The sequence below is a fragment of the Rhincodon typus genome, chromosome 2 (assembly GCF_021869965.1).
Source record: "Rhincodon typus isolate 14 chromosome 2, sRhiTyp1.1, whole genome shotgun sequence".
Lineage (NCBI taxonomy): Eukaryota > Metazoa > Chordata > Chondrichthyes > Orectolobiformes > Rhincodontidae > Rhincodon > Rhincodon typus.
In genome coordinates, this window is record NC_063333.1 from 138,545,721 (window position 1) to 138,570,875 (window position 25,155).

Sequence of the window (25,155 nt, forward strand, 5' to 3'; positions counted from 1 at the left end):
GACATGTCTATCCTGGGCCTCCTCCAGTGTCACAATGACGCCACTCAGAAACTGGAGGAGCAGCACCTCATATTCCGCCTCGGCAGCCTACAGCCCAATGGTCTAAACATGGATTTTACCAGTTTTAAAATCTCCCCACCCCCAGCCTCATCCCATGACCAACCCTCCCTCTCATCCCTGTCTCCTTGACCTGACACAACCTGTCCATCTTCCTCCCACCTATCCACTCCTCCCACCTCATTGACCAATCTCCATCACTGCCTACCTGCACTCACCTATCACCATCCCACCTACCTTCCCCAGCCCTACCCCTCCTCTCTATTTATTTCTAAGCCCCCTACCCTCTCCCAATTTCTGAAGAAGGGTCCCAACCCGAAACGCCAACTTTCCTGCTCCTCTGATGCTGCCTGGCCTGCTGTGCTCCTTCAGCTCCACACCGTGTTACACAAAATGCTTCTCTGCAAATTCCCTTTGTCATGCCTAGAAGGCACAAAGAGAGATACTGAATTGATGTTCTTTAAATCTACATTCTCTTGTTTGATTTTTTCAAAAAAATAGACTCTTTGCTGGAGTGACAACATGACTGTCACCAATCACATAAGTATTGACCAGCAGTTACAATGAGACAAATGCTTACATCATCCTCCTGGAATGTCACACTCCCTGAACTGTATAGACATTCCAGTCAAGACAATGCAAAAGAACTGCAGATGAGATGTCAGTGTCAGACAGTTCTGAAGAAAGGAAGAACTAAAAGGTCCTTATGTCTGAGACAGTACTAATGACTCTACTAATTTCTAAAGAAGGATCCAGACCCGAAACGTCAGCTTTCCTGCTCCTCTGATGCTGCTTGGCCTGCTGTGTTCATCCAACTCTACACCTTGTTATCTCTAATGACTCTGCAGTTATCTACTGGAGAACAGTTTTTGTTGGGGGATGGATCAAACCACCTTGTTAGCTGAGTGGCTCAACCCTAGTCACATGACTGAAACTGCTGGCCTTTTCAAAATAACTTTAATCGCAGCTTTTGATTTCTTCCTTTAATCTGATTTTTACATTAGTATTGCAAAGAGCAAAGCAGCTCTAGGCTTAGGCAAACCTTAAGGTTTGGCCACTCACAAAATCTGATTTCCAAAAACAATCCTGTACTTTGCCTGAAAAATGAATTAAATGCTCAGAGTGCAAAATTATATTGATGTGCTCTCAGCTACATCTGCTTGCATCTGAGATTCCACTAGAAGGAATTCCACCAGACTAACCAACTGCAAGAATTCACAGAATACTGACTTCCTGAACTCCATTTCATGTGAATTAATGTCACTGCCTTACCTTTTTTTAAAGTAAGTAATTCATAACTGGAACTTTTCTTTCTTTCTTTCTCTATTTCTTATAGAAGTTTATAAAATAATGATGGATATAGATAGAGTTAATGGTAGTTGTCATTTCCTCAGGATGGCGGATTTCAAGACTAGGGGGCACATTTTTAAGGAGAGAGATTTAAAACAAGACATAAGGGGCAAATTCTTTACACAGAGAGTGGTTCGCGTGTAGAATGAACTTCCTGAGGAAGTGGTAGATGTGGGTACAATTACAATGTTTAAAAGATGTTTGAATAAGTACATGAATAGAAAAGGTTTGGAGGGATATAGGCCAGGAGCAGGCAGGTGGGTCTAGTTTAGTTTGGGATCATGTTTGGCATAGACTGGTTAGACTGAAGGGTCTGTTTCCGTGCTGTATGACTCTATGACTCTATGACTTCCGCCATCCAAGTTATTAATACATATGGTAAATAATTGTGGCCTCAACACTGATTTCTGCAGCATTATTTCAACACACTGACTTCTATTAGTTAGCCAATCCTCTATCCATGCTAATATACGACACCCAACACTATAGGCTCTTATCTTATTAAGAAGCCTTATGTGTAGTACCTTAACACCTTTGGAAATCCAAATATATTATATCTATTGGTTTCTCTTTACTTACCCTGCCTGTTACCATCTCAAATAACTCTAAAAAAGTTCTCAAGTGTGATTTCGTCCTTCATGAAGCCATGCTGGCTCTGATTGATTAGATTGTATATTTCTAAATGCTTTGCTAGTACATCTTTCATAATGGATTCTAACATTTCCTCAATGACAGATTAAACTGACTGGCATATATATATGTTTCTTTGTCTCCCTCCCTTTTTGAATAAGAAAGTTACAGTGACAGTTTTCCAATCCTCTGGAAGTTCTGAGGATTCTTGGAAGATTACTACCAGTGCATCCATTATCTCTGAAAGTACTTCCTTTAAAATCCTAGAAAGGAATCCATCAGATCCAGGGAACATTGCAAAATCAGGAACTAGAAAACTGATCAACAGCTTCTTACAATATGTGGAGGATAACCGCATGTAAGGGCTAATATCAGATTGATTAGAACAATGGAGAGGCAGTAACTAGCAAATAGACAGGCAGCAAAATGACATGAATCCTTGTTTTAATTTCATCTCATTGCATCTTGAAACACTAGGCAGCCACAGTTCGGATTGATCAGTAGTTAAACAAAGATGCTGACGTTTTCATGGTCCAGGGATAGAAGGGTTGCTAGGGCAACCAACTCTACAGGAGGCAATAAAACAGTCTACAGCTAACTTATTCCCTAAATTTAAAAACAGAAACCATGTTCACAGAGCAATTTGTAGAATTAATACAAGAGCAGAGGCTGTGGTTTGATGACAATGTAATTGGATGCATTATTAAGAGATTTTGTCTAATGCTCTAGAGCAAAGGTTCAAATCCCACAGGAGATGATGGGCTTTAGTTTCAATTAATTAATTTGGAATCAAAAAGCTCGTCTCATGGTGACCATGAAACCATTGACCAATTGTCATAAAACCTGTCTGGTTCACTGATACTCTTTAGGGAAGGAAATCTGGCCTGCATGTGGCTGTAGATTCCCAGCAATGTGGATGACTCTTAAATGTTGTTATGGACCAGACCAAATCCCCGCAAAATATATTAAGAGGATAGCCTAGACCCTAACCTTTTCTTATTTTAAAGGTAGGTGTAAGGTGTTGTGTTCCAGATGCAATTCAATTGGTCAAACTACCAGTCTTGAAACAAGACACACACATCATTCAAACACTATAATTAAAATACAGACAAAATAAAAAAAAAACAAATTGGTTTAACTGTAATTCTATCGAAATGCTTAACAAAAATAATATACATATTAACTACTATTGATTAACTGTTCCAATATAGTAACATCCCATAAACACAATCTTGGCAAAGGCAAATTCAGTAAAATAGATTTTCTCACATGCAATTCTCCAGTCCTGGAGGAAAAACATCAAAACAAAACTCTGAGAGAGAGAGTAGCAGGGAGAGATGTACTACAGCTTCTAACCCCAGCTTCAAGACCCCACAACAACTGCTACTGAAAAAACTAAAGCTAAATATCCTGAGCTTGTCCCCACCTATTCAGGCTGCTTCTATTCCAAATTTAGAAAAAAAAACCTAAGCCCTCACAAACTGATTACTCTATGGGCTTTGAAGCAGACCGCTTATCACCTGTCTCAATCTTTCTTTATAAAAAAAGAGGAATAAATATACCTTTCAAAGCCATAGTGTTGTCACAATGTCTTCTGAAAATATCAAGCTACTACAAAGTCTTAAAAAACAGAATGAAGGCGTACAGCCCGCTCGACATCGACCCAGGCACAGAAAACACAGATGTATGGACCCTGCAAAGTCTTCCCTTAGAAACAAAACTGAGAAAATTGTGCCACTAGACTTGAAACAGGCATTAGGAACCGAACACATGAAAATCAGAAAGCTGTCTGTTATAGCCAAACTAAAATTGCAGAAGCGAATGCTTCTTCACACACTTCCTTCTCCTGCCAACACAAAATACAGCTGAAAACCAGAAAATCTAGCCTGCACCTTGGCACCTTCATGAACATTTTTTTTCGCTGTCTTTTTTTAACTCAAGATATTCAGAGAATGGGATTCAATAAATCATTTCAAATACTTCATGTGAATGCAAGTTGCTTTTAAAATTGCCCAGTTTGAACATTTCAGAATTTTACAGGCCACTAAATGTCCTCCATCTGTTCCATTTATCACACAGTGGAGCATCATAGTGATGTGTGCCTGCACAGACAGGATGAATGTGGTTCACAGAACATTCTGCCCCACCTCACACCTGCCCAAAGTGTTTTGTCTTATAAGAAGGCAGGTGAGAAAAATTCATTCAATCCCTTGCCTTGAGTCACAAATCTCTTTTCGCACAAAGCAAGCAGAATAAGCCTGAAACTCACTACAGATGTATAAACACATTTAGATTTTCCCTGAGCTAAACAGGAATGTCATTAAAGCAAGACACCAGAGAATAGCAGATGGAGAGACGGTTGCTACTAGGTGTAGAATTCCTCACAGCAGACAGGACAAGAGGGACCTAATTTCAATTGCCACATATCAGCTTCTACACCCTCTTGAGGACTTATTTGTGGATTCAAAATGATTTGGGATTTAAATAGAAAATGCTGGATATACACAGGTGGTGTCTGAAAACAGAAAAGATAGGTTAATATCTCAACTTTATTTGCTCCGGTTAAGTCTTTGCTGCAATAGCTTATTCATGTTCAGAAATGGCTGGTAATTGCCATTATGGACCTGTTATGAACTTGCATCTTTAATTTTTGCTTTGAATTGGTAACATGTTCAGGTTTATCAATTAACAGCAAATAACTTCTTGAAGATATATGTTCCTCCGCTTTTCAGAAAGTAAAATATCACCAGAACACTGCATATAGATTAAAACTACTTGTTCAGATTTATTTGTGTAAAAGGATACATAGAAATAAAAATGCACAACACAATACTAGTTTTGTACAGGTAAGCAGGCACAATAAACAAATGCATGTATCCACTTACAAATTTGAAATGAAATTGGGATCAATCTCACAGCCTTGACCTGGCGGGAACAGGGCTTTAGTGAGTTGTAAATGTTGCCTTGTTTTTGCACCTGGTATAGCTGCAAATATTTTTCTTTTGCCCTTGCATGGGTTTTGAGGTACTAATGGGCAAAAAATGAGCCATGTCCAATCCTCATTGGCACCAGACATTGATCTGCCTATCCAATTTTCCCCTTCAGCTAAGCAAATAATTCTGCTCCATTTATCAAATCTGTTTCCATATCCTTCAATCTCCATCTCCCCTTAACAATGCAGGAAACTCATGTGACGTAAATGTTGAATAGCATCTAAACGGTCAACACTAAGCTAGACACATGACTTTATATGGAGTGGACTTTTTTTATGAGTCAGTGAAATTGAACTCTCTCTTACCTCTATATTTTGTCCTGTTTTTTTTTCTGAATTTTGTTTTCCAAAGGTTTTCATCTTCTCCCTCCATGTTTTCCTTTCTATCCAGCTGCAACAAGACATTTGATAGGATGCGCTGAGGATCAGCTTGGTCTGGAAAGAAAGGAAGTCACTGAGAGTGGCACAGTTTATTTTCCAATGTTTCCCCATTCTTCCACATATTCCTTCACTCTCTCATTCCAGTTTATTTTCCAATGTTTCCCCTTTCTTCCACACATTCCTTTACTCTCTCATTCCCCACTTAACCCTCAACTTCCCACCACTTGCACATCCCCAGCATTTCCTCTTCACTTTGATGTTACCCACTTCACTCTTAACCATCCCTCCCCTCTTGTCTCTCTCTTATTGACTTGACCAGAGGGTGGGTGACAAGAAGACACACCCTAACACTGTGTCCCTGAATGTAATTGCAAGAGACTAGTGTTGGCAACCCTGAGATAAAACTTTACTCCCATGTTCTGATTAAAGACCCCCTTGAATTTTTGTTCTTCTGGTAGAAATTTTGTTAAATGTGGAAATAGTCTTTTCGCACAACAGAGTTGAAACTAAAATCACATCACTAGAAGTGAATTTGCACTCAGGAATCAAATTGGTGAACACACCAATTCCTTTACTGCAAAAGTTTCACATACATCTCAACACTTGTTAAATAATTTTAGCTTTCTTATAGTTTTGTCCCTAATGAGGAAACTATTTAGAAATACATCATCTATACCAGAACCATTACTTTGATCGTTTTCTTCATTGTTTGCGATAATCTTAAAGACTTGGATTGAACGGACATTTTGAGGGAAATAGTTTTAGGTTTATTTGCATGTACAGGTCTAACCATTTACTTTGACTCTGCATAGTCAACATCCTGCCAATTTCGAAACATAAACTGAGGTCGTGCCCCATTCTTCTATTCACTTACTTTATCTTACTTTGTTACCTCAACATTGTCATAGACGTTTACACGAATAAGTCGACAATCAGTTTTTGTTTAGCCCATGTCACTGATTGAAAAAAGCTCTGCATAAGCTCAACATCTTCTGCTTTTCAAGTCTTTTTTGAACGGGGTTTGAAGTAATTGGGCTGGATTTCTGTGGACCAAACATGGGAGGCCTTTTAAAATGGCAGGCGAGTCCCAAGTTTGCAATCCAGCCCACAGTTTCAATAGATTCATTGGAAGGGGGAAAGGAGTGGGGTGAGAATCCTGAATACAGCAGGGCATTTTGAAACTTCGGACATTAGTTATGATGACAAAATTTCTCTAGGTCCGGAGGCAATGACATAAACAGATACCTACCTGCAATTATATTAGTCTTTCCAAAACGTGCCCAGTCACTAATCTGATCACTGGGGAACAAGTTAGAGCAGGAAACGTATCGCAGCAATTTAATTCATCAAAATGTCCAGGAATGTCAAACACAATGGCCTCAAATTTCCCACTACTTCACAGAATCACAAAATCACGCAGTGCAGAATGAGGCCATTCGGTCCATCATGCCCGCACTGACTCTTCAAATGAGTATCATTTTCTCGTGCCAATCTCCTGCTTTATTCCCATATCATTGCAAATTACTTTTATTCAAATAATTGTCCATTGTCCTCTTTTAGCAGCACTAAAGTGCAGTGACCTGAGGAGAAATCTTTAGTGGTTCCATTCTTTACTGGTTTACATCTTATCTTGGTCCTGATAACATTTCTGCCAGGATAGAGGATATTGCTTGCAACATTTATTCTGTTTGGTTAGTTGATATGCATAAATCAAACAGTTATAGCATTACCATACAAATGATCAAAATTCTCATCAATAGTGTTTGCAGCGGATAGCGTGCATTTGAACAACAGTTTAACTGAGGTTTATGATCAGTGGATCTCAGTAAATTGGCTTTCTTCAAAGCAGATCTTCATTGGGAGAACCTTGGCTGATATCTGAGCATTTACTGGTTGATTTGGATGTTTTTTAGTTGGTGAGTTGCTGCAATCTCTATGAATTGCTGGAGAGAATCTTCAGTAATCTACAGGCTTAACTGACTTCCACAACTCATTAAAACCAAGGGTCTTCCTACGGGGATCCCACTTTATTTTATGCCCAGTTAAAAGGAGGAAGATTCCCAAAGGGGAGTATCAGGAGAAATAGGAGCAGATTGAAACTAACACATCAATATTCAATCATATGTACTCATAAGGCCCGAAGATTGTAGAAAGATTCTTGTTGGGAGCTATGCCTCAGGGAACCTTAGTCAACAAGTCAATGCTATTCTTTGGGGATTTTCCAGTGCCAATGTCAGTAAAAATAATCTCAAATGCTCTCCACTCTTGGGACACTAGCTGCCACAATCAACTTGCGCAATATCAGTTAAGGTGCAATTTATACCTGTATGTGCAAATGGTAAATTCCCTCTTTAGGAAAAGCTACAGATTTCATTAATTTTTATCTGATAGCATTACAGTTGCAGAGTATCATAATACAAGTTTCCACAGGCAACAGAAAGCATTTATATTACTGTGTTCGCCCCATTCATTAACACCGTGAGTTTTCTTTACAGAAGGGAATGCTACTCCCTCAATGCCCAACTGTGACCAACAGCACAGAAGTTATTATGTAAATGCCTACTTTTCTGAAAGTTATCATAATGCCTTTGCTAAGTAGCAGACCTGCTGGTTACAACAGTTCTCTGTTGCTTCTCTGCCTGATGATCCACTTCAAGGTCTCACCACAGCAGCTGCAGGTTTGTATAACAAAGTTCCACCAGAGTGGTCATAGGATGGACTGTTGGAGAACTGAAGGGGGTGATTCAATTGCATTGACATATAGACTGGCACTGCAGTATGCTTCCAAATGATCCATTCACAGTTTGGGACCTTTCTGTGTCGTTCACAACTCTACTGTCGCCATGGCATGAAGTCCAGGCCATTTCAAATCCTGGGTTTCATTTAAATATCTCTCAGCTGCAGCCTGTCTGAATTTTGTGGGACTGTTACAGAGTCTGTGGGATTGAGCCTAATAATGTCAGGGACTCAAAGCAGCAGTCACAACGCATCTACCTCTACCAAATGAGCTCCAGAAGGCAGGGTTTAACAAGTGAATAATCCCTACAACTGTTATAATATGTCACAGTCATCAGTCAGACTGAGAACTAAGTCTCATATATTTGGCCCAAGCACTTTAAGTTTGGTCGCATAGTGATAGTTTAATGGGTTAGTAATCCATGAATTTACAGTAATGTTCCTGAAGCTGTGGCTACTGGAGAAATGTAGAGTCATAGAGATGTACAGCTCAGAAACAGACCCTTCATTCCAACTTGTCCTTGCTGACAAGATATCCTAAATAAATCTAATCCCATTTGCCAGCATTTGGCCCATATCCCTGTAAACCCTTCCTATTCATATACCCATCCTAATGCCTTTTAAATGTTGTAATTGTACCAGCCTCCACCACTTCCTCTGGCAGCTCATTCTATACACACACCACCCTCTGTGTGAAAAAGTTGCCCCTTAGGTCCCTTTTGAATTTTTCCCCTCTCACCGCAAACTTATGGCCTCTAGTTTTGGGCTCCCCACCCTGTCCATATCCATACCCCTCATGATTTTATCACCTCTATAAGGTCACCCCTCTGCCTCCGACGCTCCAGGGAAAGTAGTCCTAGCCCATTCAGCCTCTCCCTGTAGCTCAAACCCTCCAGCCCTGGCAACATCCTTGTAAATCTTTGCTGAACTCTTTCAAATTTCACAACTTCCTTCCTATAGCAGGGAGACCAGAACTGTACACAGTATTCCAAAAGTGGCCTAACCAATGTCCTGTACAGCCTCAACTGACCTCCCAACTCCGATACTCAATGCACTGACCAGTAAAGGCAAGCATACCAAATGCCTTCTTCACTATCCTGTCTACCTGTAACTCCACTTTCAAGGAATAATAAACTGCACTCTATGGTCTCTTTGTTCAGCAACACTCCCAGGACCTTACCATGAAGTGTATAAGTCTCGCCCTGATGTGCCTTTCCAAAATGCAGCACTTCACATTCATCTAAATTAAACTCCATTTGCCATTCCTCGACCCATTAGCCCATCTGATCAAGATCCTGTTGTACTCTGAGGTAACCCTCTTCGCTGTCCACCTCACCTACAATTTTAGTGTCATCGGTAAACTTACTAACCATACCTCCTATGTTCACATCCAAATCATTTATTTAAATGACGAAAAGCACTTTTGCTTTTCTAGACTATTTAGGGGATACATTGGGCTCTGTATGACATGGCAGCCTTATTGACATGGTTCCCTCCAACCATGGGTCACGTGGGAGAGGTTTGGTGTGACTATTTTTGCCTAACAGATCAGAAGTGCTAATCTGCTATCTTTACCTGGCTTTGCCTGTGTCGCCACAGCTATGCCAATTTCATCTTAACTTCCCCCATGAAATGGCCCAATAAGCCATTCAGCTGTAGACAGCTCACCACCACCTACCCGAGATTAAGTGGGGATGGGAATTAAAATCTGGCTCACAACCAAACAATGAAGAAAAACATAGGTTAAAAGCAGATGCCAGGAATAGGAAACAAAAACAGCAAAAGTGCTGGAGAAAGTCTTCAGGTCTGGAAGCATCTGTGGAAAAAGAAACCAAGTTAATGCTTCGAATCCAAATTGACTCTTCTTTGGAATCATAGGCTAACTAGCTTAATTCAGGCTCTTATGCAACGATTTTTTAATATTAACTTTTTGTTTGCAGCCAACATGAAGTTATGAAGTCAACTTGAAGTTATGCAAAACTTTTATTGCATTTAAAGCACATGAAACTTTGTTTTCTTGAAACTTGACATTTTTACATGTCATGAAATAAAAGCCATTATGTTAAATGTCATCACTTCCTCCAGTCTTATGAGCTTTGCGGTCCTGTTTCATGCAGATAGAAGCCCATATTTTCCTCCTCACTGCACTGTGTGTGAGTAATGTTGTCAATAGGATGTGCCACATATGATTTAATATTTTTACTGTGACTCAAGCAAATTAAATGTTGACTGCCCTCTCCCTTGGTTAAGTTGGTATTTTCATTCCACAAACAAATCCAACAGAGAGGTCAGAAGAAACTTCCTTACTCAAAGAGGGGTAAGATTGTGGAGGTCACTACCACAAGGAGTGATTGAGGTGAATGGTATAAATGTGTTTAACAGGAAGCTAGGCAAGTACCTGTCTAAATAATTGAAAATAGAGGTTTATGATGATAGATTTCAATGAGGAAAGATGGGAAGAGGCTGAAGTGGGAGCATGAAGACCAGCATGGAGAGATTAATCTTTAGCTGTGCTATAAATCCTATGTCAGCTTGTATAATACTCCTGTGAAGCACCTCATATTGTTAAAGACATTATGTAAATATAAGGAGCAATTTAAAAGGTTATGAGGAGAAGGCGGAGCATTAGCAGTAATGAATTGCTTATTCGGAGCGCGCATGATGGGCTGAATGGCCTCCTTCTGCACTGTAACAATTCTGTGATTCTGCCATACATTGAGATTGAGAAGAAGATTTAATTTTTATTGACCATCAGCAGAGACAAGATTCACAGATGAAAAGCACTGGCATGCTAGCAGCTAATGAAAGTTCTCTGTGATCAAATGTTTGACTGATTTCCACATAGACACCAAAAGTTATTGAAGTGAGCATTTTCCTCAATGAGTCCAAGAAAATGAATTACTCAGTAATTGATTGAAAATAGACAGCGTGTGATTAGCCTCTAATTTGCACAAAGAAACAAGAGCATATAAATGTCAACATTCTATGGCAACATTTAAATAAAGTCAATCAGAATATAGTTGACAGGAAGGATTGTTGCTTTGCGCAATTTCCTTTTGTGAATCGTATAGGTGGACATTAAATACAGTGGACCATCTTTTTTGGTTCATGTCCAACTATATATCCAACTTCAGTTTCTAATTCATTTCATTTGAATAAATGTGCGAGAAAGAAATCAAAAAGTGCTGTAAAAGACAAATGCAATGCAAAATAATTAAAGATAAAGCAGAAAAAAATGAATGTTATATTTTTGTGGAAAGTGTGAAACTTGCAACCATGTTGAGTGACCGAAACAATTAGCACAGAACCTTTCAAATTGCTCCTTTTCAAGTAATAGTCCAGCTCCCTTCTGAATGCTTCAGTTGAAGCTGTTTGATCATACTCTCAGACCACAGGGTTTTCCAGACCTTAATCACTTGCTGCATGGAAAAATTTATTCTCACATCACTTTTGCTTCTTTCACCAATTATTTTAAGATTGCTTATTCTCGATCCTTTCACAAGTGGGAATAGTTACTCCCAATCCACTCTGTCCAGACATCCTCATGATTTTGAATACCTCTATCAGATCTCATCTCAAACCTCTTTTCTCCATGGAACCCAGATGCCAGCATCTCCAATTTGTCGTCGTAACTGAAGTTCCTCATCCATGGAACTGTTCTCATAAATTTTTCTGCACTTGCTCCAATTAGCACAGATCCTTTTAGGAAGCTACATAACTACATGAAAGGAAAAGAAAGCGATGCTGATAAGGTGAGTTGAAATAAGCTAGAAGGAACATAAGAACTGGCACAAAACAGTTGGACTGAATAGACTGTTTTACTATGTTGCAAAATTCTTCGTCATTTTAGGTCCTATTTTTCTGTTGTTTTCCCTCAAGTTTGGGATTCTACTGACATTGCTTTGTCTCTTCACTTAACTCACCTCCTTTAAGACTCTAATTAGAGGTCTTTGAAATACCTTTGGATATATTTCCATTTACTATTTTCAATATACAGTGATTGATTGAGAATAGATTGTGTGTGAATGGCCTTTGATGTGCACAAAGAAGGGCTCGATATGAATGCAAGGTAATATTATTATTTTATCAGAACTGTGGTAGGGAGGTGATTTTCAGAGATGTGAATTTATTTCTCCACCAAACTTTTATAAACCAAGATATATTTACATAATGCCTTTAATAATATAAGGTGCTTCACAGGAGTATTATACAAGCTGACATAGGATTTTTAGCACAGCTAAAGATTAATCTCTCCATGCTGGTATTCATGCTCCCACTTCAGCCTCTTCCCGTCTTTCCTCATTGAAAACTATCATCATAAACCTCTATTTTCAATTATTTAGACAGGTACTTGCCTAGCTTCCTGTTAAACACATTTATACCATTCACTTCAATCACTCCTTGTGGTAGTGACCTCCACAATCTTACCCCTCTTTGAGTAAGGAAGTTTCTTCTGACCTCTCTGTTGGATTTGTTTGTGGGTTAACTTATATTGATGATCTCTGGTTCTGCTCTTCCCCACAAGAGGAAACAGTCTCTCTGTAAAGACTTTATTGAAACTTTCACAATTTAAAGGCCTCTGTGAAGTCATCTGTCGGCCTTCATTTTTAAGGGAAAAAGAGACCCAGCTACTGGTCAATTATTAACAAAGGTATTACTCTTCTGTATCTCCATTTAACAAATTTCTGATTGCAGTTCTGACGTTATGGGGAATCCCTAAGTCTCTGCTTTATTCAGCTTGAAGGAAACAAGATATTCTGTACCATTTTCACTTCCTTTTGGTGACCTGCCGTAGCCACACTGACTGATGCCTATCTCTCAAACCGGAGATAAGTTTGATAGATTAACATGAACATCAAATCAGTACAGTTTTGACGCAAGTAGTTCAATTTAAACGAGCAAAGCCTCTTCTAAAATAGAAACAAAAATGAGTTTCATATCTCCTATGCAATATCACCAGCATGAATTAAGCAGCAAAATGTAAAGCTCTAAACTTGCCACTGGATTTACCCTGGCTCCAGAGTGGAATAAGTTGTAATATTTCAGGGCTCCCTCCGACAGGAACCTGCACACCCCAACCCACACGAACATATATGTCCATCAGATACACCACTGTACTCCAGTTCACAGCACCGCACCATGTTAGAGCCAAAACAAATTCATTGAAAGAAAATAAACTGAGGACATTCAAAGTTCCAATCTTTGCAGAGCTCATTCAGCTGCAAATCATTGATAGATGAAAGATCCTTATTGTTCACATATCTTTCAGGTTGAAAATGCTGGCCTTCTGGCTTGAAGCAAGAGAAACAAGTTTTTCTTCAAAACATTAAGAGTTGAATTAAAGTCAATGTTGGTGCAAAAACATCAGGTGTCTACATAAAATTCTTCTCTGACTCATTTATCCATTTATTTCGACAATGGTAGCATTTATTACCAATGGAAATAGTGTAGGAGTTAACAATGGCTCTTCCATTGGAATTTTAAGATAAAGCCCTCTGATTATATAGTATTGATGCAAACCATTTACATTGAAATTATAGGTTATTTTCCAGTGAAGGAAAAACCTGAAACATTGAATACTCAGGAAAAGAAACAACGCTAACAAAAACACAAACATTTTTAGGAATATTTTACACTTCGGTTAGCATTGGACTCCCCAGTCAGGTTAGGAACTTGTTGTAGCAGGTTAATTATTATTACTGTAGAGAATGTTCTCAGGTGACAATGCTTTGTACATTTGGCGTTCACACAACTGATGATTGAATCTGATTTTCTGTCTCCACCTCATACACTTTCCCACTTATGCCTAATACTATGACTTTCTCACTCACCACAGTTCACCATCTTACATTACCATGTTTGGTTAAAGCATCTAAGATGTTTGGGTAGATTTCCTGCCACCAATCCTTTTTATTGGTATCAGTCTAAGCGACTGATCCCAAGTGGGAAGGATGCTTGTATGACATCTTAGATAGAAGATTGGCCCTGATAAACAGTAAAGATTTATTACTACTTAATAGCTAGTAGCGTTATATCAGAGATACATGACAGTCCCTTGGGAGACATCAGGTTCAATTTAAAAACAGGTTTACAATACCACTACAGAAACACTCTAGTAATACATGAGCTCACAAAGAATGGTTAGCTTCTCTGAGGAACAGTCCTTCATATTCTGATGGCAGGAGCTTATTGCTCATGTTAGTTAACCCTTACAGGTACTACCTGCCTTATACAACAATGACTATTCCTGCAAGTGGCACTAACAATTTCTAAAGTAACCACAAAAGCTGCACTGAAAACAGGATAAACACAACAACTCCTTTAGATAGCATCCAATCAGCCTTCTTATATGGCATACCAGATAACATGCCTGGACCAATACATTTGGCAGTGTAGCATTTGTCTTTCTGGCATGAACTGGCACACAAAGCTCCCAAACATGTAGTAGGAAAAGCACTCACAGAAGCGTGCTGCCTGTCAAATTGGTTATGGAAATAACATAGGTATCTGGGACTCCCACTTCCCCAAACAAACTGATTACCTTGCTGCACTCAGTCACTGGATCACGGGAAAAGGTGCATTTTATGAGATTTACTTAGCAGGACGTGGACAAATCCGCTCAGGGTGCACCATCCATCTGCACAAATTATGAACATGGGTCACAGCCTTCTCCCAGCCCCATTCTCAGGTATTCTTCCCTCTCCAGCCTCTGATCTCCCCAGCCCAATTACTGACCTTGCTGCCTTCCATTTGTGCAGCTCTGCCCTTTTATCTCCTGACTATCACTTAACAGAGAACTGAGGGTCACAGAATCCCCATTGTGGTTTAGGCCTCAGTGGCCCGACTGAACTCAGGCCCATGGTCATTGACAGAAAGCTCAAGCATTATCCATTCAGGTGAACAGAGTGCAGGTACCAATGGGTGGGCATTAAACATTTCTCATGCTCTCAGTCTGCCTGCAGGCACCCTGTCATTGAGTGTCCTATTTTCTAAATATGTAGATTTGAGGAACTATCATTGGGAAATCCTCTATTGCCAGTAATAGAGCTAGAGACTTCAATATAATAATTTTTGAAAAAAAATGAAAGAAATGCTTATGGAAGAATAGCAGTCAACAGAAGAGAAAAAAAAGTCATTAAGAAATTACATAAATTAGCTCACTAATACATTTCCTTTTTATGATCTCAAGTGCAGTCACCATTGTCCATTAACTTTGGATTCTAAAGTGACATGGATGTGTTTAATATATCTGAAGTCCTGCATATCAGATGCATGTGCAAGATGGACATGTTCCCAAATTAAGCTGTAGATGACATACCCAGACATTTGATGGAACTGTTTCCATTGCTTCAGACCCTCCACACTGGAAAATGCATCGGGTCACATGACTTGCAATTGCTCCTCTAAGTTCCCTGTTTCCACTTCCAATGGAAGTCAAGGGGAAATCCTCTGCTGATTGAAGTCATACCCAGTATAAAGGAAGTTGGTCATCGTAGCTAGAAGGGGGTATGAGAAAACGTTGGCGGGTAGGATCAAGGAAAACCAAGACTTGTGTGGAACAAGAGGATGGCTTGAGTGAGGGTAGGGGCAATCAGGGATAGTGGAGGGAACTTGTGTGCAGAGTCAGAGGAGGTAGGGGAGGTCCTTAATGAATACTTTGCTTCAGTATTCGCCAGTGAGAGGGGCCTTGACGTTTGTGAGGATAGCATGAAACAGGCAGATATGCTCGAACAGGTTGATGTTAGGAAGGAGGATGTGCTAGAAATCTTGAAGAACATGAGGATAGATAAGTCCCCTGGGCCAGACAGGATATACCCAAGGTTACTACGGGAAGCAAGGGAAGAGATTGCTGCCCCTATGGCAATGATCTTTGCGTCCTCACTGTCCATTGGGTGGTGACAAATGTCATTCCCTTGTTCAAGAAAGGAAATAGGGATAATTCTAGAAATTACAGACTGGTCAGTCTTTCTTCTGTGGGCAAATTATTGGAGAGGATTCTGAGAGATAGTATTTATGATTATTTGGGAAAGCACAGTTTGATTAGAAATAGTCAGCATGGCTTTGAGGGGCAGGTCATGCCTCACAAGCCTTATTGAATTCTTTGAGGATGTGACAAAACACTTTGATGAAGGTAGAGCAGTGGATGTGGTGTATATGGATTTTAGCAAGGCATTCGATAAGGTTCCACATAGTAGGCTCATTCAGAAAGTAAGGATTCAGGGAAATTTGGCTGTCTAGATACAAGACTGGCTGTCCAATAGAAGACAGAGGGTGGTAGTAGATGGAAAGTATTCAGCCTGGAGCTCGGTGACCAGTGGTGTTCCGCAGGGATCTGTTCTGGGACCTCTGCTCTTTGTGATCTTTATAAATGACTTGGATGAGGAAGTGGAAGGCTGGGTTAGTAAGTTTGCTGATGACACAAAGGTTGGTGGAGTTGTGGACAGCGTGGAAGGCTGTTGTAGCTTGCAACGGGACATTGACAGGATGCAGAGCTGGGCAAAGAAGTGGTAGATGGAATTCAACCCAGAAAAGTGTGAAGTGATTCATTTTGGACAGTCAAATTTGAATGCAGAATACAGGGTTAATTGCAGGATTCTCGGCAGTGTGGAGGAACAGGGGGATCTTGGGGTCCATGTCCTTAAATCCCTCAAAGTTGCTACCTAAGTTGATAGGGTTGTAAAGAAGGCGAATGGTGTGTTGGCTTTCATTGGCAGGGGAATTGAGTTTAAAAGCTGTGAGGTTATGCTGCAACTCAGTAACATGCTGGTTAGACCACACTTGGAATATTGTGTTCACTGCTGGTCACCTCATGATAGGAAGGATGTGGAAGCTTTAGAGAGGGTGCAGAGGAGATTTACCGGGATGCTGCCTGGACTGGAGGGCAGGTCTTATGAGGAAAGGTTGAGGGAGCTAGGGCTTTTTTCATTGGGGCAAAGAAGGATGAGAGGTGATTTGATAAAGGTTTACAAGATGATGAGAAGCATAGATAGAGTGGATAGTCAGAGACTTTTTCCCCAGGACGGAAATGACTATTACGAGGGTGCATAATTTTAAGGTGATTGGAGGAAGGTATAGGGGAGATGTCAGAGGTAGGTTCTTCACACAGATAGTGGTGGGTGTGTGGAATGCACTGCTGGCGGTGGTAGTGGAGTCAGATACTTTAGAGACTTTTAAGCAACTCTTGGAGAGGCACATGGAGGATAGTAAAATGTAGGGTATGCAGGGTAGATTGACCTTAGTAGGATAATAGGTAGGCACAACATTGTGGGCCGAAGGGCCTGTACTGTGCTGTATTGTTCTATGTTCTATGTTCTATGTTTTGGAAGTCAGTCATCTCCAGCTCCAGGACATCTCCGCAGGAGTTCCTCAGAATAATGTCTGAGGCTCAACCACCTTTAGCTACTTCATCAATGACCTTCCCTCCATGATGAGGTCAGAAATGGGAATCTTTGCTGATGACTGCACAATGTTCAGCACTATTCATGACTCCTCAAACACATGTAGTAAGACCTGAACAATATCCAGCCTTGGATTGGTAAGTGGAAAGAAACACTGACACCACGTAAGTGTTATGAAACGAGAATAAAATATCTAACCATCACCCCATGCATGGGAATGCAACCGTGGAGCAGTTGCTGTAAATGTGATGTAGGTAAACCCACAGAGCTGCTTCAGCACAATTGGTATGGATTCACACAGAGCTACTGTATATAGTGGTGTAGGTACACCCTGTGCATTGACAGTTTCAATACAGGCAGGTAACTCAGATAGTTTCCACCAGGTCAGTGGGTTTGAAGACATTCAGAGGGTTTTAAATACCTCATCAATATAGAGCAAAAATGAGAATGCTGAGAGAGAGATATGGTTGTGATTTGGTAATTATAGCATCAGGGTGAGAAAGTGGCTGCCCCTGCATTGATCCCATGTTAAGAAGGTTGCAGTGATGACAGCAAAGTGGGGAGCCCTCACTGTCACTGGAGTTCAGTACAGGTGGTCAACTTCCTTCCTTTCAGCTGAGCTTCAGTCTCACTACACACACGGCTCCTCCATGAAGCGGTTGTAAATTTGCTTCTTGGGTGGTTCGTTTAGTGAGGCATCTATCTCCTATGCCACTGAGCCTCCCAGTCCTGACATTCCAAGACAGTGCCATAAATGGCCATGGGCCATGTTGTGTGATTAAAAACAGTTCTGCTGCAGACACTTCTGTTACTATTTAAACAATACTGAAAAAACATTTCCCCTCCTTTAGCTGCAAAATGATCTTTAAATATGCATCACTTTTTATTCACGCTCAACCCTTCAGAATTCAGCAGCAGTTTGTCCTGTATGGTATCCAACTAGTCCTGGCCAATCATTAACTTGTTTCTCCATTTCCAGTACCTCTTCTTCTAGCTTCTTTGCATATTTTACTTCATCTTACATCCAACCCTTATCAATCTGAGTGACTCATTCTGTGCTGATGACTGTAAGTGAGAGCCTGTAAGTGGGAATATTTCTGCACGTGGTCTCTGATGCTAAAGGTCTCTGGGTTGCAATCATTTCTCTCTCTCTCTCAGCATTCTTCCTTTTGCTTCCAGCTTCTGTGGAGAGCAAAGACAGGAAATACTTTTACTTATCATCTACTTTTCCCTGTCGTCCCTTCACGCAAATATGCTCCGGATGTATGACTCAGAAAAACAATTTTTCGTTCAAAAGCTTCATATGGACTTGTGGCACAAATACCTGTAGATGTAAACTCTCCAATATCTCTACTTCCTACCACCTCAGCTAAATGAGGTCCTATTATTTCAATGGCTTTTCCACCTGCTAGGTCAATCAATGAATGTTCTGCCACATGCAGCTTGTCGCCTTAATAATGTATATTTTCTTCTTAATTAAGACCTTCATGTTTATCACTTTCAGGCACAAAACTAATGCACAATGTTTGAAGAACTAGTACAACTTCTGTTTTGGAGTTTGCATTGAAGAGTAGGGTTTTCTATAGGGACAATTAAGATGCAAGACCTTTCAATGAGGTATTTTGTTTCCTGTGTTGATGGCTGCACCTTTCAATCTGTAATCTGTAAAATTTAAAATATAGATTACCGATAGTTTGCTGCTTTTATATTTAGCTTTGCTGGCCTTGAGAGGTCACTAAATGTTTTCCTTCACTAGTATTCAATGTTAGGTTTTGCTGACATACATTTCTTCCACCTGGCTCTCATCGCTACTTTAGAACACTTACTATTCAATTCCTCACTAATCTAATTTATTTAGAGGCATGTTTATTTTGTTTACTGAAAGATCTGTTGATCTTGTTTGAGTTGGTTCTGCAAGATCTATCTTTTCACATTCATTCCTCAGTCAATTCTGTTTTTTGAACAGTCCATTTTAATCCTGCACCTCAACGTAAGAACAAATATTCCTCCCCCAACCCAGCATAGGTCTCCCAGGTACACTTTGTTAAGTGCCAGGGAGACTTCTATTTTGTCACCTGAAAAAATCTCAAACACTGGGCACTATATTGAAATTAGTCAGCAGGGAAAAGGACACAAATCATTTAAGGAGCATGATCAATGCAGTGAGGCCATAGCCAAAGCAAACAAGACTTTGGGTTGTACTAGCAGAAACATTGAGCACACGTAAAAGTCATGATTCTGTCATAATAGAAGCCTTTGGTTAGACTATATCTAGAATACAGAGCCCAACTGAAGCTCCCTCATGTGGGCACTGATGTTGGTGGCATTAAAACCACTTCAGAGGCGTGTGTAAATGATTGATTCCTAGCTTTAAAAAAAGTAGTTTCTTATGCAGATTTAAAGAGCTGGGTCTATTCACATTAGACCATCATTGAGCTCAACGAAACCGAAATAACACGTTTGCTGGACATTTGAAAGAAAAACAGAGGAAACTGCACATATTCAGCAGATCAGGCAGCGTCAGTGGAGAGGTAAACAGAGTTTACATCACAGGTCGGTCCTTAAAGGAGCTGGGACAATTCCTGGCAGCAGCACTCATTTAACAGGTGACAACAACATGTTCAATGTGGTCCCTGCATTAACTTTGGCCAGCTGAGGGAGTTGGTGGGTCTTTTCTAGAATACTTTTCCCATTTTCGGCTTGAATTTATTTTTTCTGTTGTCTGTCCACGCCTGGAGTTAATATAATTGTGGATGTGGAGTTGAGGAGCAGAGTAGAAAGCATCCAGTCACGATGTTCCAGACAATAGGAATGGGAGGGGCGCAGTCTTGCTGGCCCGGCAGCTCCTTTTCTGCATGTCTTTCCCATATGTTGATAGATAAGCCCACTCTGTAACCAATGACAGACAATATTGAGCAGTTGATCAACGAAAACTACCTCACTCCAGTACCGCACTCAGATGGGAACTGGAAGTTTGCGGCTGTTATTTTCAATTAAAATTAAAGCCAAGAAATTTCTTTGAGAGGCTGCTAGTGTGGGAGCACAGCTTGTTATAACTTGGTCAGAGTTCTACAGCAGGCATTGCTACTTCAGTGCTCATGGCCAGAAAATCTCAGCTCGCGATCCCATCGGGGTCCTATCCCCCACTTTGGGACAGAAACTAAAGACCCAGTCCATTCCGTCTCTTCTCATAGGACAATCCCTCTATCCCAGGAATGAGCGAAGTTTTGTTGCGCTTGGCTTCAGGTGATTGGTAGAAGGATTACAGGAACATTATGAAAATTTTTCACTAAGCGAGTGGTCGGTGTCTGAAAGCTTTTGCCCTGGTTTGGTGATTCAGGTGGAAACCCTCAAATTATTTAAAAGGAACCTGGATCTGCACCTGAAGCACTATAAGCTGTAAAGTCCACTTGCCAGAAAGCGGAAGTGGCTATTTTATGCAGCCAGCAGAGACACGATATACTTTTAGGGAGGGGTAAGATCAAAGAATTTGCAAATTTGTCTAGTAATTGTTTCAGTGCCACATTGGAACAAGCAGATTCGTTTGTCCAGATAGGATAAATGATAATGGAAGACGACAGATGTGACGCAGAATGAAACATAAATGAAGAGGCATTTGAAATTGCAGCAACAAAAAGAACTCTTAAAAGTGACATCCGGGAAAGGGAATGTTAGCCATCTGATCAGAGCTGTTTATGTCCCTAAAACTTCAGGTGTTTGATGAACAGAGCTTTCTGAAATTTCTGATATATATGTCAGTGACAAAGCTCCCTGCAAACAAGATGAAGCCAGAACATTACCCCTTGGTATTCTTTATACCAAGGTCAATCCAAACATCACTATAATGCCAGTGCTATATTTGCAAGCCAAAAACATAGAAGACTTGCCTTCACCCTTGAAATTTCAATCTTTCTCTTCCACTGCCATCTTGCTTGGCCTGCAATGAGAAGACTATATTGGATGGCAGACTATTTCCAGAGGTCTAACAGACCTGTGCAATTGGGAACTATGCTTAATCCCTCAATAGCAGTACAAGCATGCCTGGTGAGCCTTTTAGGAACTGCTCCCAGTTGTAAGTATATTCCTTCTTAAGGAGTAAGGAGACCAAAACTGTACAAAGTACTCTAGGCTGGTCAGAGCAATGCTCTGCAATATGGGAGGTGCTGTATTTCAGATAGATTGATCTCTGGTGGATGTAAAGGTTTCTGTGATACTATTCAAAGAGCAGATGAGTTTCCTTAGTGCCCTGACAAACAGGTGGGACAAATGTAGACCCACACAGGAGACTGCTGGATCCTTCATCCCTGTGAGTTATGGGTCTGGAAATTGGACTAGCTTCAATTAGATCCTGCATTCTTCTCTGACTTTCTCAAACTTTCAGTATTCAATTCAATACTCCAAATGTAACACCTAGAAAACCAAGTCAGTATTCTGCATTCCTAATGAATAGATATTCGGACCCATGTAGCAAGGAAATTTCCCGGCAGTTTTGAACTGTTTGGAAAATTCTTCCTCTAAATTTCCAAAAGTTTGAACACAGACTGGGCCAAATGACTAGTTGGAGCTGATTTGCATAATTGACCAAAAACTGGACTGAAATTATTTCCCCGCTCCGATGAGCATCTGCTCATGTGGCCTTGGTGGCCCAACTAAATCTGTCTCCACACCTGCTTAATGTTAAATAAGTCATTAATGAAAACAGAAAGTGCTGGAGAAACTCAGTAGGTCTGGCAGCATCTGTGGACAGAGAAACAACAGTTAACTCTCATAACAGAGTTGAAACTTTAACTCTGTTTCTCTCCACAGATGCTGCCAGATCTGCTGAGCTTCACCAGCACTTTTTGCTTTTATTCAGTTCTCTAGCATCCATAGTTTTAATTTTCGTTTAATAAGCCAGTTACTGGCGCTCCTCGTGTTCACCATAATTTCGGGAGATTTTCCATTCTGATGGAAAGTCAGACTTGAAACCTTCACTCTGCTTCTCTCTCCACTGATGCTGCCAGAACTGTTAATTTTTTGTTTGCATTTATTTCAGATTTCCACTATGCCTAGCATTTTGCTTATGCATTGGGGCAGTCATACATTCCTGGCAGCTGACAAAGAGTGCACCTGGGCCCTCCTTAATCAAGGTTTGCAGCCATTGAGAAATGTTAAGTCATGCCACCTGCTGGATGTTGAAAGGAGCCCAATGTACAAATGCACAGGGCCACCCTGACCTTGACTGTCACATAGATGGATAGTCAGGTGCTGAGCTTCAATCCTTGGCTGGTGCATGGCTCAACTGGAGTCAAAGTGAACACTCTGCCTCTCTGTAAAGCTGAGGTGGGGCTGTGCATTCGTGGCACGGCTCCCAACGGCTTTCCCTCCTGCACCATCTTCTATCGGCTTGTGCAGCCCTCTGATATTAATTCCTGCTGTTACTTCTCCCCATTACGTGACAGCATCAAAGGCAGACAAAACAGAACACCAACATTACAACCATGTTGGGAGAGCAATAATTTGAGAGAGTGCATGTGTGTCCAAATATCACTCTCCAAGTTCATGAGAGCAACATGGCAGCTAAAAAATACCATTTAAAAAATCAGCAAAATACCATATGGAACTGAGTATTCCTTAAAACAGTACTTAAGCAACATGCTTCCCACTGTTAAGACAATGACCTCTGAGGCAAGAAATAATTAAATAGGGTGTTTCCACAGCATGAATGTTGCAAATGGACCCGTATTTAAATACAACATTCTGATTTTAATACTTTAATGAATAATGTCCCCAATACAGGCAACTGCCAATGTTGCCTAAGAGTGAGCTCAAGACCAAATTACCACAGCACACACAAGCAGGCACAGTCGCTATGCTCCTCACTCCTCCATTTGCGTTATGTTCAAGAAACTGAACATAAGATGATATGAACAAGGAATAAGAGTAGGCCACTTGGCCCTTCGACCCTGCTCCACCATTTAATAACATCATGGCTGATCTGATTTTATACACAACTGCATATTCCTGCATATCTCCGATAATCTTTCATCTCCTTGGGAATCAAGAATCTATCTACCTCTGCCTTAAAAATATTTAAAGATTCCACATTCACTGCCTTTTGGGGAAGGCTACTTCAAAGATTGACAACTCTCTGAGAGAAAATATGTTTCATTATCTCTGTCTTAAAATGGGCAACCCCTTTTTTTTCAAACTATGACCCCCTAATTCTAGATTTTCCCACTAGAGGCAACATCCTTTCGACATCCACCCGGTTAAGTCCAGACAGGATCTTATATAGTTCAACTAGATCATCTCTGACTCTTCCAAACTCCAGCAGATACAGGCCTAGTCTGCCTAGCCTTTTCCTTCAATGCAATGTGCTCACACCAGGTATTAGTCCGGTAAACCTTCTCTGAACTGCTTCCAACGCATCGACATCTGTAAGTCCGATGACCAAAACACAGTAGTCCAGATGTGGTCTCACTAATACCCTGTATAAATTGTTGAAGTCATGTGAAGTTTAGACCCTAGATTGTCAGTCTCTCGTTGCTTGTGCACAGAGAAGAGATCCAATTACTTTCTACACTAGTGAAAAGAATATTTTTAATAAAAAACCAAAACACTGCAAAAGTCAAAATCTGAAACAAGAACCAAAAATTCTGCAGATACACATCTTGTTCAGATAAAGGGTCATTGACCTGAAACATTAACTCTGTTCCTCACCACAAATGGTCGATATTTTTAACAAGCCATGAGTTATCAGTATTTGTGTGTTAAGCAATGTAATGGACACAGTCAATTCATAGAATCACTGTAGTGTGGAAACAGGCTATTCGGCCGATCAAGTCCACACCAACCCTCTGAAGAGCATCCTACCCAGACCCATCACACCCCTTTACCCCTGCATTTAACATGGTCAATCCATCTAACCTGCACATCTTTGGACTGTGTAAGGAAACCGGAGCACCTGGAGGAAACCCACACAGACAAGGGGTAAAAGTGCAAACTCCACACAGACAGTCACCTGGCATCAAACCTGGGTCCCTGGTGCTGTGAGGCAGCAGTGCTAAACGCTGAGCCATCATGCTGCCCCAGTTAACACCATTAACTGCTGGCAAAACAGGCTCCTATGATGCTGCTTGGCCTGCTGTGTTCATCCAGCCCTGCACCTTGTTGTCTCGGATTCTCCAGCATCTGCAGTTCCTACTATCTCTGATACAGTTTAGTTATATTATCTTCTTGCCTTGATTTTGGTTACAACCTACAAAACTCTTCTTGTGGGTATTAAGTTAAATAAAATATCCAGTTTCATTTATAAAGTGAACAATTCTTTTTTTCAGGAGAAGCCCCACGTTTCTTGCTGTTTGTGGTTGAATTCCAGTCTAAGTGCTGTGCCCATGGCATTCATTGAAGAGTACCACCTTTGATGGTGGTTGAATTCTTTAAAACCCATTCATGAGATGTGGGGGCTACAGACAAATCTGGAATACCTGTCAATCTCTAGTTACTCTGAGAAGATGGTGGTGGTGACTTCTAAAGGAATGCAACCAAGTGGGTGACTTATGCACGTCACCTGATGAAGGAGCAGCGCTCCGAAGGCTTGTGATTTCAAATAAACCTGTTGGACTATAA

At 40.6% G+C, this 25,155-nt stretch overlaps 1 long non-coding RNA gene across 1 annotated transcript; it reads left to right on the forward strand.

Moving 5' to 3' along the window:
* The first annotated feature begins 998 nt into the window (after positions 1-998).
* LOC125486554 lies at positions 999-25,155 on the forward strand. Its single transcript, XR_007265196.1, has 3 exons — positions 999-1,340; positions 22,580-22,673; positions 24,864-25,155. It is a non-coding gene; the product is annotated as an uncharacterized LOC125486554 (long non-coding RNA).